The sequence below is a fragment of the Nematostella vectensis genome, chromosome 1 (assembly GCF_932526225.1).
Source record: "Nematostella vectensis chromosome 1, jaNemVect1.1, whole genome shotgun sequence".
Lineage (NCBI taxonomy): Eukaryota > Metazoa > Cnidaria > Anthozoa > Actiniaria > Edwardsiidae > Nematostella > Nematostella vectensis.
The window spans coordinates 18,669,721-18,684,733 of record NC_064034.1 but is presented as its reverse complement, the minus strand read 5'-3'; the positions used below and the strand labels follow the sequence as shown (position 1 = coordinate 18,684,733).

The window sequence follows — 15,013 nt, the reverse complement described above, 5'->3', positions numbered from 1 at the left end:
GTTTTATCAGGTGGAGACGGGACAAACAACAGAACAAAAGGCTGATAATGATTACGATTTACTGTAACAATGGCGCAGACAGCGAATGGGGGATTCTGCGGGTTTTATACAGGTTAATCTACATGACAGTGTTACTTTTGGGACGAAGTAAATCATTTTCTATATATTCTCGAGTGATACGAAGAAACGTAACTATAGTGACAGCCAGAGATCTCGAACAGATAGAATGATTATCATTTGTTAGAATGAAATCATTATATTATTTTTTAGCTTATCACTTAACAATGAAATATAGTAAATACATTGGCTCCTCCGCAGGCATCGCTTTGCCCAGAAAGCAGCAGAAAAGAAACACAGGCGCTCGGGATTCCTGTGGTGATGCGTCGAGCGGTCCACGCGTGAAAAGGGTACACATACAGTGTACGCTTTTGGCATTGTCCCCTACCCCCCTTAACAAAGGAATTTGTCGACCACAGGAATCCCGAGTCTCGGTTTCTAACGTTCAGAGACGCCTGCGGAGGAGGCTAGTAAATACACATTCATGAAGAAATTATAAAACAATTTATTCAAACATGCACAATGCTTGGATAGTCTTTTGGTTCCCCTTTCCAAGAGGGTACAAAAATCTACGTCAGAGCTGGACTCACTTGTTCTCCGGTCCTGGTGATGATGTGGGAGTGTTGCGTAGGGGTAAAAGCCGGAGACAGGATATTGCCACCGCAAGATGTCTTTATGGAGGAGCCTGGGTGTAGGCCGGTGCGCGGTGCGCAGAAAGGGTCCGTAGGGGGTGCGCAGGGAACCCCCCCCCCCCCCCCGCATAAGTGCTCATTCAGTGCTTTAGCTGATGTTCGAGAAGGCGGCCGCCTTCCTCGAGACCGTGTGCCTAACCCAAAGCGGTCATATATAAAGGTTGGAGAGTTTTCCAGCCGTTCACAAATAAAAGCTCCCGCCCTCGAGGCACGACCACAGATAATCTGCGTAAACGAGACGTTGAAGTCCGGGTAAGGCGTGTTGTTCTGTTGATGTGAGTCTAAGCATTGCGCGCGCACTTCTCATGATTAAGAATATTTAACGCCAGCTTTGTCCGACTCTTTGACTAAGGGAAGTATGCGAAGCAGCAGGATGAATGTTTCGCCTTTGCGGTAGATTCTGGTTTACATTGTCATTAGAAGCTTTTAAGAATTCCCAATAGTAGCGAAAAGAGCGAAGACAAAGCGAAGCTGACCCATCAAGCCCCGGAAACACCTTTAAAATAAAAAATAGGGGAACATAGATCAGTTTTAGCAAAAAATCTAAAAGCCTGTGCGTTAATTTCAGGCTAAACAAAGTATGTTATCTCAATAACGTGCACGCCCTAAATGATACAATTTTCAGAGATTTGAACACTCTGGTCCAGCCCTGAGTGTGATATTAATCTGGTTAAAAAATCCTGACCACAAACGAAAATAGTAGTCCGACTGTGTACTTTGGTGAGTGCGTCTGTTTGGAGAAATTTAACGGAAAAATAATGTTGGAAAGAGGGTGACCGCTCAGTGGGGGCCCGCTCAACGCAGTTCATCCCTCCCTCTTCCTATCAGGTTCTAAGCTGTTCTGATTTGAGCAATGAATTCTTGCCGTTGTGACCTTGAACTGCGAGGCAGGCGCGTACCAAGGGTTTGCTGACGGATGGGGGGCGGGGGGAGGGAGGTGCGCAGTCAGGTATCATATGGAGAAAGGATATTATTTGACAAGACAAAGATATTCTGGTCTCTCCTGATACTGAAAGGGCCTCCCTGCTAAACAATGCATTCTATGCTGCTTTCACTGACACTGATACAGACCTAGACCTGCCTTGTGACCGATGCCGGAAATCCCAATTACAGGACGGGGGAGAGTTAAGCTTTTGGCGAGCCTAATACTCCGACTTCTAAAAAAACAGACAGAGGGGTGATCTTCGGCAAAATCAAATTTAACCCTATAGGATAGCACTTTGGGTGTGAACAACATAAATTCTTACCCCTAAGAGATAGCAAATTAGGTGTGGTCGAAGGCATTTTTAACCTTAAGAAATAGCAGAATCAGAAAAACCGTTTAACACCCCCGAGTAGGCATATGTTGATTGTTTTTTGGCGTTTTGAGCAACTTTTCGAAGGACTAGCAAACTAGGGCAACTTTTGCCTTCCTTGGCAACTTTTGAGCAACTGGTATAAAATCGATCCAATCTATCAAAAAGTTCGTTATTTCATCTAAAAATGGTCCTGGACAGTACTTACTCGTCCTACGTCTGCCCACGACATCTGAGCGGTTATATCGAGGTTGCAAGGGACGCTGGGGCAACTCTTTAAACCCACAAGCACATCGATCTCTAGGAAACCTAAAATCTGTGTGAATGAAGGGAAAAACAGGCAACGAAAGAGCTGTCCATAGACCTCGTCAAATGCAACATGCGCTACGGATCGTGTGATAGAGTTTCCAAAACAGCATTTCGTAGCGGAGAAAGGTAGTTTTCGTTGCAATGCGTGTATTGAGACAGGATCGATCAGTATAGGCTGTGAACTTTATCACGGCCTAAATCAAACTTTACTAGAAAATACGTATCCTATCTTATTGTTGAGTTAAAAGAGATTGATTGACAAATGTATTTATATTTTAATGATAAATTTAACATATTTGAATGATTGGAAAAATATTTTATGAAATTATTAAAATAATTAAACAAGTAAAGAAATATTTTTTGAGCATTTATCTAGAACAAACGACTCTAGAGAGGGAGCAACATTTTTAATTTCTTGTGGCAACTTTTGGCTATATTTTCAAAACTTTTCCCAAATTTACTAGTACAATCTACACATCCCTACCCCCGAGGGAATAGCAATTGGTCGAATTTTATACTCTTAGAGATAGCGAATCGGAAAAAAAAACGTTTAAAGGATAGCAGTTGGTCGAAAATTTATACCCTGCCCTACTTTACTGGTGTCCTCCTCCGTCGGGCTTAATCCTCACCAGAAAAGCCTCCTGTAGCAGCTAGCCTCATGCATTGTACCAATATGCCGCTTGCGGAATCACCCGGTATAGTAAAAGGCAGTAAAGATCGTGCCATAAACTACAGTATAATGTTAATCAACCATTATTGTTAATCAACCATTATTGTTTATTATTGAAAATACAACGGTTTATTCGAAAATTAAAAAATTACAATATACAAATTAATTCCGATACGTTATTGACGTTATTGATACGTTATTAATTATTATTTGAAAATATCTTGGTTACCCGCTTGAATTGGGCGACGGAAATAGATTCTTTGACTCACTCGGCATTGAACGGGAGCATAAAATGACGTCGTAATTGGTCTTCGAACTTATGGAACATGTGATTACAAGTCATCATGCACGACATCCTATATCATTTGCAACACGGATTTAGGCATATCTTGCGAGACTTAATTTCTCGAGTTAACAACTGCTCTGCACTCAAACATTGCATCCCGGAAGCAGACCAGCCTGATTGTGATGGACTTTTCCAAGGCCTTTGATAAAGTTTCTTATTGACTACTACTACAGGGTAAGTGGCAACAACCTACTGTGGTTGCCAACTTTCTTTCAAGACAGGAAACAGTAAGTAGTTGTTAAAGGAGCTGAGTCCTCATACTCCCCAGTGCTCTCCGGGATCCTTCAAGGGTCGGTACTAGGGCCAGCTCTGTTTTATATATATTAAAGACCTTCCGGAATACGTGTCATCAAATGCCCACCTGTTTGCAGATGGCACAGCAATGTTGCCCACTATCAACTTTGAGGATGACTCGTGGAGACTCAAAGATGATCTTCACATTAGAAAAGTGGAAAAGTGACTAGAAAAAAAAGTTTCAACCCAGTCAAGTGTGAAGTTCTTAATAAGGTAACACGTAAAAGGGATGGGATGGGATAGGGATTATGACCCTTAGTTGCAAGTATTTAGGTGTTCATATTTACTAAATATCTCAAGTGGAATTACGGCAAAGGGACCAAACCTCTTGGTTCACCAACCTTAAGAGAAAAAAGCCTACAACGCTCAGGGCATAGCCAGGGAGACCGCGCCCCCTTCCGAAGTAAATGTATGAGACAATCTAAAATACAGATGCATTGAAAGGGTTTTTTTGGGACCCCTCCTGTTAAATATCCTAGCTACGCCGCTGAAGCTATCCTAAGGCCAAGACAGAATACTGCTCCTCCATTTGGGATCCGCGCAGGCGTGTACACAGGGGGGTGCGCAGGGTGCGCGTTCACCCCCCCTTGGCGGCCAAAAAGTGGGTAATCTCTTATTAAGGAATCTTTAAATACCATGCTTTTTCCATGTAATACCTATGACTGCGCACCCCCACCCCTCTCAGCCAATCCTGTGTACGCGCCTGCCGCGGGAAGGAGTTGAGGATAATGGCAGTTGCAGGGTGTAAATAATACAGCTGCGAGCGGCGTGATGGGCCAAGAAACCATCCGTTGACAGCGTAACCAGTATATGCTAAACAATCTTGGATGGGACACACTTGCAAAAAGAAAGGCAATCTCTCGCATCGGCTCTTAACAAATTTACTGTAAGACTGAAGCCTACAAACTTTCTTTTTACCCTAGAACTATTTACTATGGTAGAATAGAGCGCTTTCCTTGTCAATCTCTGACATGGGGATTGGTAATTGTGGGGGATTGGCACCTCCTATGTTTCATATAATGAAACACACTAGTTTGGCGGCGAGGAAAATGGGCACTGCCCCACCCACCCCTAGCTACTCGCCTGAATGTACCTATGGCATACTCGAGGAATTCGGAATTGTGGTTTTAGTATTTAGACACTGACTCATCACATTTGCTGATTGTTGAAGTCATCCCCCAGACATAAACAGAACCCCTCTGGTAGGCGGACAGCTCCACATTCGCGCCAAATCGAGAACGTTTTAAATCACCATTCATTATTCGAGAACGTTTTAAATCACCACACACGTCATTTAAACATTCGCGCGCGGACTTGCGCGGATAGTTCCTTACGGGATTCAATAATTTCGTCTGCTTTCAGGTCAGATTTCCTCCTAATATATATGTATTACTACTGTTAGCGTAAATAAATGAACAACGATACAAAAACATGCACGACTGAACCCCCCCCCCCCCCCCCCCAACCTCGTCCCAAGAGCCCTCTCCCTTTCCTGTCATCTGGGTCTTCGGGAAAAGGCCCTGGGATCGGCCGGTCACGTGACTCCTTCTACACCCAGAAATGTAATAATAATAATGGGTGTAATAAATAAGCATAAATTATCCAATGTTTATCTTCAAAACAATATGGCGGCAGAGCTAAGAATTGTATGATTTTTCATCTTTTTGAAGTTAAACAAGGACGCGCCTGAAATGTAAAAGATTTTGAAGCAAAATAGTTTTCAGGTTTCGTTAATTTTACGCGCGCGCTAGACAATAGCGTCATATCAAACGAGCGACCGCTGTTTTTGAATCTTATTTTCAATCACATTTTTTGGCGTTTTTTTTTTTTTGTAGAAAACAAATCCCAACAGGGGCTGATAAGTAGGGGCAATCAACTGTATTATATAAATGTCACAGCCTTTCCTAAGATCAAGCTATTTTTAGACGCGTGCGCACGAACGGGCCAATCAGCTACCTTGACGTTGGTAGCGCGCGCGAGTGACGTGAGGCTGCACGCGCAAATTGCAGTTAGAAAAAATATTTTTTTATCCATCATCCCTCGGTGTTTGTTTGTTTACCAAAAGAATTGCAAGCTAGGATTCAAAGTCATAGGTAGGATTGGATTCATATTAAAGAAGAGAGCAACGAAAGTACCGAAGAGAGAACATAGCTTTTTGTCTGAGACTGCGCGTGCAGTTGAGCTCAGGCAAAACATCAGCACAAAGGTCGCATATGATTGGCTAATCCTCGCGTCTAAAAATAGCCTGATCCTACGAAACGCCGTGACACCTATGAGGGTGTCAGGGATGAGCACCTGATCCCAAGCAATTCTCTGTTATTCCCTTGTGTCAGGGGCTCATAAGTAGGGGCAATCAACTTCCCCACATTCTGGTATTATATAGGTGTCACGGCGTTTCCTAGGATCAAAACTACTCAAACCATCTCGATTGGAAAACTACTCAAACCATCCCGATTGGGAATCTAGTACTTGGAAAGGCAGATGGCTACTATATCACGTACATACTGTATATAACAAATGCTTTTTGCATTCTTTTGTCATGGAGTGAAAAGTTTAGCAATATTTACATTTTAAAAGGCAGGAGCGCACGGCTCACAAAATACGATGTCCTACACGAGACGAAAATGTGATCACTGTTTGTGCGAAAAAATATGGGTCCTTTAGCATTTCATCCAGGTTTTGAGGATCGCGTATTATTAAAATTATATGTGATATATACAAATACCTAAAGGACCCAACTTTGAGCAAGATAGCAAGCATTTAGTGCGAGGTGAAATTGCTGTTACCCACACCAAAATGGTGCCGTGTTTTTCTCACGCAAAGGGTCTATCTACGGGTTTATCTACGACTAGTCTAAAATTGCATATTGAATGCTTGTTATTGATATTTGGTCAGAGCACTGAGAGGACAAAGATGACAAGAAAGATTTGGCGATTACTACATCTCTACATCTAGTGAGACGGAACAAAATATGATGTTTACCTACACAAATATGCCAAAGCAAATTATATCACTGTTTGTGAAAAAAATGTGGGTCTTTAGCATTTCATCCAGGTTTTGGGGGTTACACATTATCTAAATTATATGTAAGCTATATCATATCTAAAGGACCCATCTTTTAGCGAGATAATCAGCATTTCGTACAACTAGTTTAGTATACTATATGATAGCTGCAATGATACCATGTTGGGGCAAGTAATGCAAAGTAAATGGCTTCAAAATTGCAAAATCATTTGAATTATCAATAAGTGGCTACTTTAAAATGCAAGCAGGATATACGTTTTATATCTGTATAAGGGTATATTTACATTTTGAGCCAGCTACCAAGAGGAAAACCACTGTATTTCCACGTTTAATAAAGTTGCAATGTAAAGACGCCGCATGTAGCCAAAACTGTTTTCTAACGCAAATTCACGCGAGCTCTCGCAATTCTCCTTATATGGTGATCATTTCGCGCCAACTCGAGCTTTATCCGTGACGGTCTGGGCAAATAGGTGTTTTACAGACTGGTATATTCAAAAGGCTGTAAAAAATCGGGGATTATGGGAAATCGGGTATTTTTAGTAATAAAGATTTTTCTATCATAGAAGATATTAGATATCGATGGATGAACCGTTTTGGAGGATATTGCTTTTATTCCTTCAGATGCACTTTAAAGATGGACCTGCGGTATGAAACATCGATGTTGTGCGAGGGCGCACCTGCGGTATAAAAGGCCGTGCCCGTGGGGAGATGGCGACTCACTCAAACCGTCAAGTAGTACGGAGCTCTACCAACTTTCTTTCTACCAACTTTTTTTCAGTGTCATAAACACTAAAAATTTTCCAAGAAATATTTACACTTCACCGAATCTGGTCAAAAGTCATCGAACGCGCGAAAGTGTCGACGTGCAATGCCCAGGGCCGACCCAGTGCACCTCGTCCATTCACGCACCACAGGATTACCAATGCTATCAATAGTGCTAGGTAAAACTATGTAGTGTGCAATTAGTATTGTGCTTCATATGCCCTTATTTCACCTAAGAAATATAACCCATTTTCATTATGAAATACATTAAAGGAATCAGTATCCTGCCACTTCAGCTAAACATAAGATGTACACCACAAAAGCTAATGCCCTGACACCCAAACAATGACATCCTAGAACCTAATGTCTGTCAGCTAATGCTGGCTATATCCCTTGGCGTACTATTCAAACTCGAATGTTTAGCAAGAGCCACCCACTGTATAGCACGACAGGAGCAAAAATTAACAACAAGTTACGGCGAAAACACTCGCCCCAGAGAGGTCAAAGGAGCTTGCGTTTGTTGTTTCCCCAAATAGTTACCACGTGCTACTATCATTGACTAATAAAAAGTTGTTTATATTATGCTTTATTCGAGCTTTGATGCCCCCCTTTGATAACGCTACCAGCCGCCATGTTGGATACTGATTAGTATGCATAAAAGGGGGCGGAGCGATCCCTTTTATACCGCGCGTTCGTGTTTAAATACGAAGCATAATTTATAAATAGTCTGGCACGTCAATGATCGCACTCATGTAGCCCACGGAAGCCAGTAGTCTTCGCCGTGTTCATGTTCGGAAAAAAATCAATCTGCTTTAGCAGATTGATTACTAGTAATTACTAGTAATTACTAGCAAGAACAGCCAATTAAGATACAACAGAATACCGTGTCATTTACATCAATGTCAAAAAACTTGTACCAGGACAAGTCTGCATAATGTTTTCATCAATCTGGGATTGGGAGCTGTTAAATTATCATAGTTTGGTTTTTCTTGGGATTTCTGGCTAGGAAATTGTCCTTGTACCAATGAGAGGTTCTCTCGCCATCAACTTTTAATGCTTCCAGAGCTTTACCAGGCTTGTGGTGATTGTAGTAATAGCTGATGATCATCTGCATAAACAGACCTGACTTTCCCTAGTTATAAAAAAATAGGTCATTTTGGTAGATGTTTCAAAGTAAAGGACCGAGCGACGATATCTGAGGGAAGCCCCTCGTTACCCCCTCCCATCCACTGGTAACGTTGCCTATTTTTGTCCTGTTTTTACGTTCAGTGAAATACGATCTCATCAGTCCGAGGGCTTGCTCGCTCAATCCATAAGCTTCTAGCTTGGCGATTATCAGCGTAGGATGTAACGAATCAAACGCTTTGCTCATGTCCGTACTGAGAATAGCTGTCGTGTGACCGTTGTCCCTTGCTTTTCTCCAGTCCTCAACAAGACGTATGAGGGTTGTTTCTCAACTATAAAGTTTCCTGTAAGCAGACATAAATGGGTCGAAAATGTTTTCAAACTTGGCTCCCAGCTGTTTCCCAATAATTTGTTCAAAGATTTTGTCCACAATTGTTAGAATAGTAACCGGTCTATAATTAACTTTATCCTGGGGATCTTCTTTCTTTAATATCGGTATACCCACTCGCCCTTTTTCCAGTCACTAGGCCAAACGCTGTCGCTAATCACTCTATTGAAGATACGTGTTAAGGAGGGCGATATCTCATTAGCAACGAGTTTTAGGAATCTTGGGGGAATGTCGTCGTACCCTGTGGCTTTAAGTGGATTAATGCTCTCCAAGGCCTCCCTAACTTCACTGTTCGTATTTTCAGTCGAACGAGTTACGCGCGGGTCGTTTGGATGATATCATGTCCACACTAGTGTGTTGTTTACACCTATTTCGTTCGCCACTGTTGAGAAGTATTTCGTAAACTCTCCCGCAACAACATGTTGGTCCTGAGAGATTTCGCCATCAATATTTAGGGAGATGCTCGTTTCATCCTCAGTCTTTGAGCTAAGGAAAGGTTTAAAAGTATTGAAAAACTTTCGTGGATTATTATTTAAGTCCTGCGAGACTTGTTTCCAATACTCTTTAATAGCTTTTCGCCTCAAGCGTGTGGCCTCATTTCTCCATTTCTTCATTAGTTCTCAATCAACCTCGCCCTTTTCTTTCCCAAACTTTCTTGCATACATTCGTTTATTCTGGATTGCCGCCTTCCACTCTTGAGTCATATATGGTACGTCTTTCTTTCTGACCCTCATTTTCTTGGTAGGTAGTTTAGATTCCAATACAGAGGTGACCCTTTCCTTCCAGTCTGTGTATAACTGGTCGACCGTTCCAGTGTGCGTCAATGGAAAATCAATTTCTTCAATGTCTTTTTAAAGCTCACTTATGTCTAGGTTCTTATAACTCCTGAACTTAATTACTTTTGATTCATGTTGTTTAACTTACTGACACACAAAAGCGTATACCATTCTGTGAAGCCTGAACATGTCCTTTTCATTTGTTAAAATTACGTCAATCAACGTCTTAGACGTTGGGGTTACTCGCGTTGGCTCGATGATTAGGCACGTAAGTTGATTGATTTCTTCTAAGTCTATTAAGATTTTGCCTTCCCTTTCTCGTGGTTTGAGTCTGTCCAGATTTAGATCTCCTAGAAGCGCCAGAGTTGGACAATGAGCCATAGCCCACGAAGTGACATGATTTAGCTCCTCCGTAATATTCAGCCCCTTCTTTCCGGGGGGGGGGGGGGGGGGGGGGGCTGTATATTCCTAACACCATGACACGTTTTCCGCTAAAGTTGACTTCCAGAGGTAGGACTTCAATCGTTTTATAGTTTCTGCTCGGCTTTATTTTCTTCGATGGTAATGAGGAGTGTACATAAGTTAAGATACCCCCTCCCCCTTTTACTCTATCTTGGCGATAAATACGATAACCTGGTATCTTGAATTGAGCGTCCGGATATGAACTGTCGAGTTTTGTTTCGGTAATGACTAAGACCCCCACCCGCAATTTCCCATTCATTAGCAATACTTCGTAGAATTTATTTTGTAGACTATTGATATTTAGATGGGCGACAAAAACTTGACTAGGGTGTGATCTTCTAGCCGCCGTCAGTTCTTATAGGGGGTCCATGAGCAACTCCACGTCCGGCTCCTTATTGGGCAAAGATGAAATGTCGAGATTATTTTGCCCGTTTAAGGGAAGCTCCGATAGTATGCACCTCGGGCAGGTCCAAGAGCGGGGATCCCGTGCGCGAATGGATTTAGAAATGATAACGGAGACTGCACAGAGTGCATGCGTCAATCCTTTACACAACTCGCAAATAAAGCGTTTATGATTTTGTCTCACGGTCTTGTCACATGTGTAGCACACTCTGTCAGACGAGGTCTTTGTGTTAGAATGTTTTGGTTTCTTTTTGTCATTTACTTTTGTAGCTGGTCCAGGGTTAAGATAGATATCTCCGCCCAGTATTAGAATCTGACGAGTGGCGATCGAGTTGGGATAGTATTGACATGGTGCCTTCGAGCGCTTGGGCTTCCTGTGTACATAATGCTTGCGTGACAAAAGTGACAGACTTGTCACTTGTCACAGCTGAGACTCCGAAATGTGATTGAGAATAGCGACGGAACAGCGCCAAACAGGCCACAATTCGACGTAGTGCAAGATGAGAGTACGGATATTCAATGCCATTTGATGATATAGAAGCTTGAATAAGGCGAGTTTGAATCGCGAGTGAATAATTCGCTTCAGTAGCTTCAAGGAGACTGCCTTTGTTCTGAATTGTAAATGACGAGGAGAACAATTGTCTTCTTGTATTAATTAACGAGATCTAACTTGGATTTTAAGCAAATTTAAAAAGTTGGTTTCTCCACTCCAACCTATCAACTGTTGGCGAAACTCCCACCAGTGTTTGCTTAAGATAACCCAGAAGATATTTCTTGGGAGCTACTTGAATATTGTTTTTGGGCCAAAAGAGCACAGAGCACCAAAACATGTCCGCACCTCATTATGCATCCACAAACACTACCCAGAAGCCTCAATATAGACCCCACTGCAGGAGAAAGCAGTGTTCAAGTATACTCTAACAACGGGAATCAAACTTTTGGCTGCAAGTTCAGCAATTACGGAAAACCCTGACCCAACGAATCTCCGATAACTTTACTGCTTATTGAATTTCAATATTCCTCTTTTTGTAAACGTAAACATTACGAAAATAGACTGCCGATTTTACGGCAGTCTAAAATAAAAGCGCTCAATTTGAAAAGGTTTCCCAAACGATATTTTACTTTCGAATACAGGAACTCATAAATCTAATATCAAACTTGGTATAGAGCAGGATATTTTGCTGTTTTGATCACTTTTTGCGATGCGACGTCTCGCTAACAAAACAAATTCAAGTTTCAAACTCCCCGCGGCCTTTTTGAATAAATGCATAATAAGTAGGTAAATCGATATTATCAAAAATGGTAATGTCTGCACTATGAATTGATCGAGTCTCGTGAGAGGACCTTCAAAAATATAAATCATAATACAAACTTTAGCGATAAAATAATACAATTTACTATTGTACAAACCTTCAGGTCATTTCCCATCTTATTGCAAAAGGGACTAGCTGACCTCTTTTTTTACATCCCATCTTATTGCAAAAGGGACTAGCTGACCTCTTTTTTTACATCCCATCTTGTTACAAAAGGGACTAGCTGACCTCTTTTTTTACATCCCATCTTGTTACAAAAGGGACTAGCTGACCTCTTTTTTTACATCCCATCTTATTGCAAAAGGGACTAGCTGACCTCTTTTTTACATCCCATCTTGTTACAAAAGGGACTAGCTGACCCCTTTTTTACATCCCATCTTGTTACAAAAGGGACTAGCTGACCTCTTTTTTTTACATCCCATCTTATTACAAAAGGGACTAGCTGACCTCTTTTTTTACATCCCATCTTGCTACAAAAGGGACTAGCTTACCCCTTTTTTTTTTACATCCCATCTTGTTACAAAAGAGACTAGCTGACCCCTTTTTTTACATCCCATCTTGTTACAAAAGGGACTAGCTGACCTCTTTTTTTACATCCCATCTTATTACAAAAGGGCTAGCTGACCCCTTTTTTTACATCCCATCTTGTTACAAAAGAGACTAGCTGACCCCTTTTTTTACATCCCATCTTGTTACAAAAGGGACTAGCTGACCTCTTTTTTACATCCCATCTTGTTGCAAAAGGGGCTAGCTGACCCCTTTTTTTACATCCCATCTTGTTACAAAAGAGACTAGCTGACCCCTTTTTTTACATCCCATCTTGTTACAAAAGGGACTAGCTGACCTCTTTTTTTACATCCCATCTTATTACAAAAGGGCTAGCTGACCCCTTTTTTTACATCCCATCTTGTTACAAAAGAGACTAGCTGACCCCTTTTTTTACATCCCATCTTGTTACAAAAGGGACTAGCTGACCTCTTTTTTACATCCCATCTTGTTGCAAAAGGGGCTAGCTGACCCCTTTTTTTACATGCCATCTTGTTACAAAAGGGACTAGCTGACCTCTTTTTTTACATCCCATCTTGTTACAAAAGGGACTAGCTGACCTCTTTTTTTACATCCCATCTTGTTGCAAAAGGGGCTAGCTGACCCCTTTTTTTACATCCCCTCTTGTTACAAAAGGGACTAGCTGACCTCTTTTTTTACATCCCATCTTGTTACAAAAGGGACTAGCTGACCTCTTTTTTTACATCCCATCTTGTTACAAAAGGGACTAGCTAACCTCTTTTTTTACATCCCATCTTATTACAAAAGGGACTAGCTGACCCCTTTTTTACATCCCATCTTATTACAAAAGGGACTAGCTGACCTCTTTTTTTACATCCCATCTTGTTACAAAAGAGACTAGCTGACCTCTTTTTTACATCCCATCTTATTGCAAAAGGGACTAGCTGACCTCTTTTTTTACATCCCATCTTGTTACAAAAGGGACTAGCTGACCTCTTTTTTTACATCCCATCTTGTTACAAAAGGGACTAGCTGACCTCTTTTTTTACATCCCATCTTGTTACAAAAGGGACTAGCTGACCTCTTTTTTTACATCCCATCTTGTTACAAAAGGACTAGCTGACCTCTTTTTTACATCCCATCTTATCGCAAAAGGGACTACCTGACCTCTTTTTTTACATCCCATCTTGTTACAAAAGGGACTAGCTGACCCCTTTTTTTACATCCCATCTTGTTACAAAAGGGACTAGCTGACCTCTTTTTTTACATCCCATCTTGTTACAAAAGGGACTAGCTGACCTCTTTTTTTACATCCCATCTTGTTGCAAAAGGGGCTAGCTGACCCCTTTTTTACATCCCATCTTATTAGAAAAGGGACTAGCTGACCTCTTTTTTTACATCCCATCTTGTTACAAAAGGGACTAGCTGACCTCTTTTTTTTACATCCCATCTTATTACACAAGGGACTAGCTAACATCTTTTTTTACATCCCATCTTATTGCAAAAGGGACTAGCTGACCTCTTTTTTACATCCCATCTTATTGCAAAAGGGACTAGCTGACCCCTTTTTTTACATCCCATCTTGTTACATAAGGGACTAGCTGACCTCTTTTTTTACATCCCATCTTATTGCAAAAGGGACTAGCTGACCTTTTTTTTTACATCCCATCTTATTGCAAAAGGGACTAGCTGACCTCTTTTTTTACATCCCATCTTATTGCAAAAGGGACTAGCTGACCTCTGTTTTTACATCCCATCTTGTTACAAAAGGGACTAGCTGACCTCTTTTTTTACATCCCATCTTATTGCAAAAGGGACTAGCTGACCTCTTTTTTTACATCCCATCTTATTGCAAAAGGGACTAGCTGACCTCTTTTTTTACATCCCATCTTATTGCAAAAGGGACTAGCTGACCTCTTTTTTTACATCCCATCTTATTGCAAAAGGAACTAGCTGACCTCTGCTTTTACATACCATCTTATTGCAAAAGGGACTAGCTGACCTCTGCTTTTACATACCATCTTGTTACAAAAGGGACTAGCTGACCTCTTTTTTTACATCCCATCTTATTGCAAAAGGGACTAGCTGACCTCTTTTTTTTACATCCCATCTTATTGCAAAAGGGACTAGCTGACCTCTTTTTTTACATCCCATCTTATTGCAAAAGGGACTAGCTGACCTCTGCTTTTACATACCATCTTGTTACAAAAGGGACTAGCTGACCTCTTTTTTTACATCCCATCTTATTGCAAAAGGGACTAGCTGACCCCTTTTTTTACATCCCATCATGTTACAAAAGGGACTTAGTGACCTCTTTTTTTACATCCCATCTTATTGCAAAAGGGACTAGCTGACCTCTTTTTTTACATCCCATCTTATTACAAAAGGGACTAGCTGACCTCTTTTTTTACATCCCATCTTGTTACAAAAGAGAATAGCTGACCTCTTTTTTTACATCCCATCTTGTTACAAAAGAGAATAGCTGACCTCTTTTTTTACATCCCATCTTGTTACAAAAGGGACTATCTGACCTCTTTTTTTACATCCCATCTTGTTACAAAAGAGAATAGCTGACCTCTTTTTTTACATCC

The 15,013-nt window shown here is 41.3% G+C and overlaps 1 long non-coding RNA gene across 1 annotated transcript; it reads right to left on the bottom strand.

The window, feature by feature from the left end:
* Window positions 1-12,122: 12,122 nt before the first annotated feature.
* On the bottom strand, window positions 12,123-14,720 carry LOC125568999. Its single transcript, XR_007312391.1, has 2 exons — window positions 12,716-14,720; window positions 12,123-12,231 (listed from the first exon to the last, which is right to left on the bottom strand). It is a non-coding gene; the product is annotated as an uncharacterized LOC125568999 (long non-coding RNA).
* Between the last annotated feature and the right edge of the window lie 293 nt (window positions 14,721-15,013).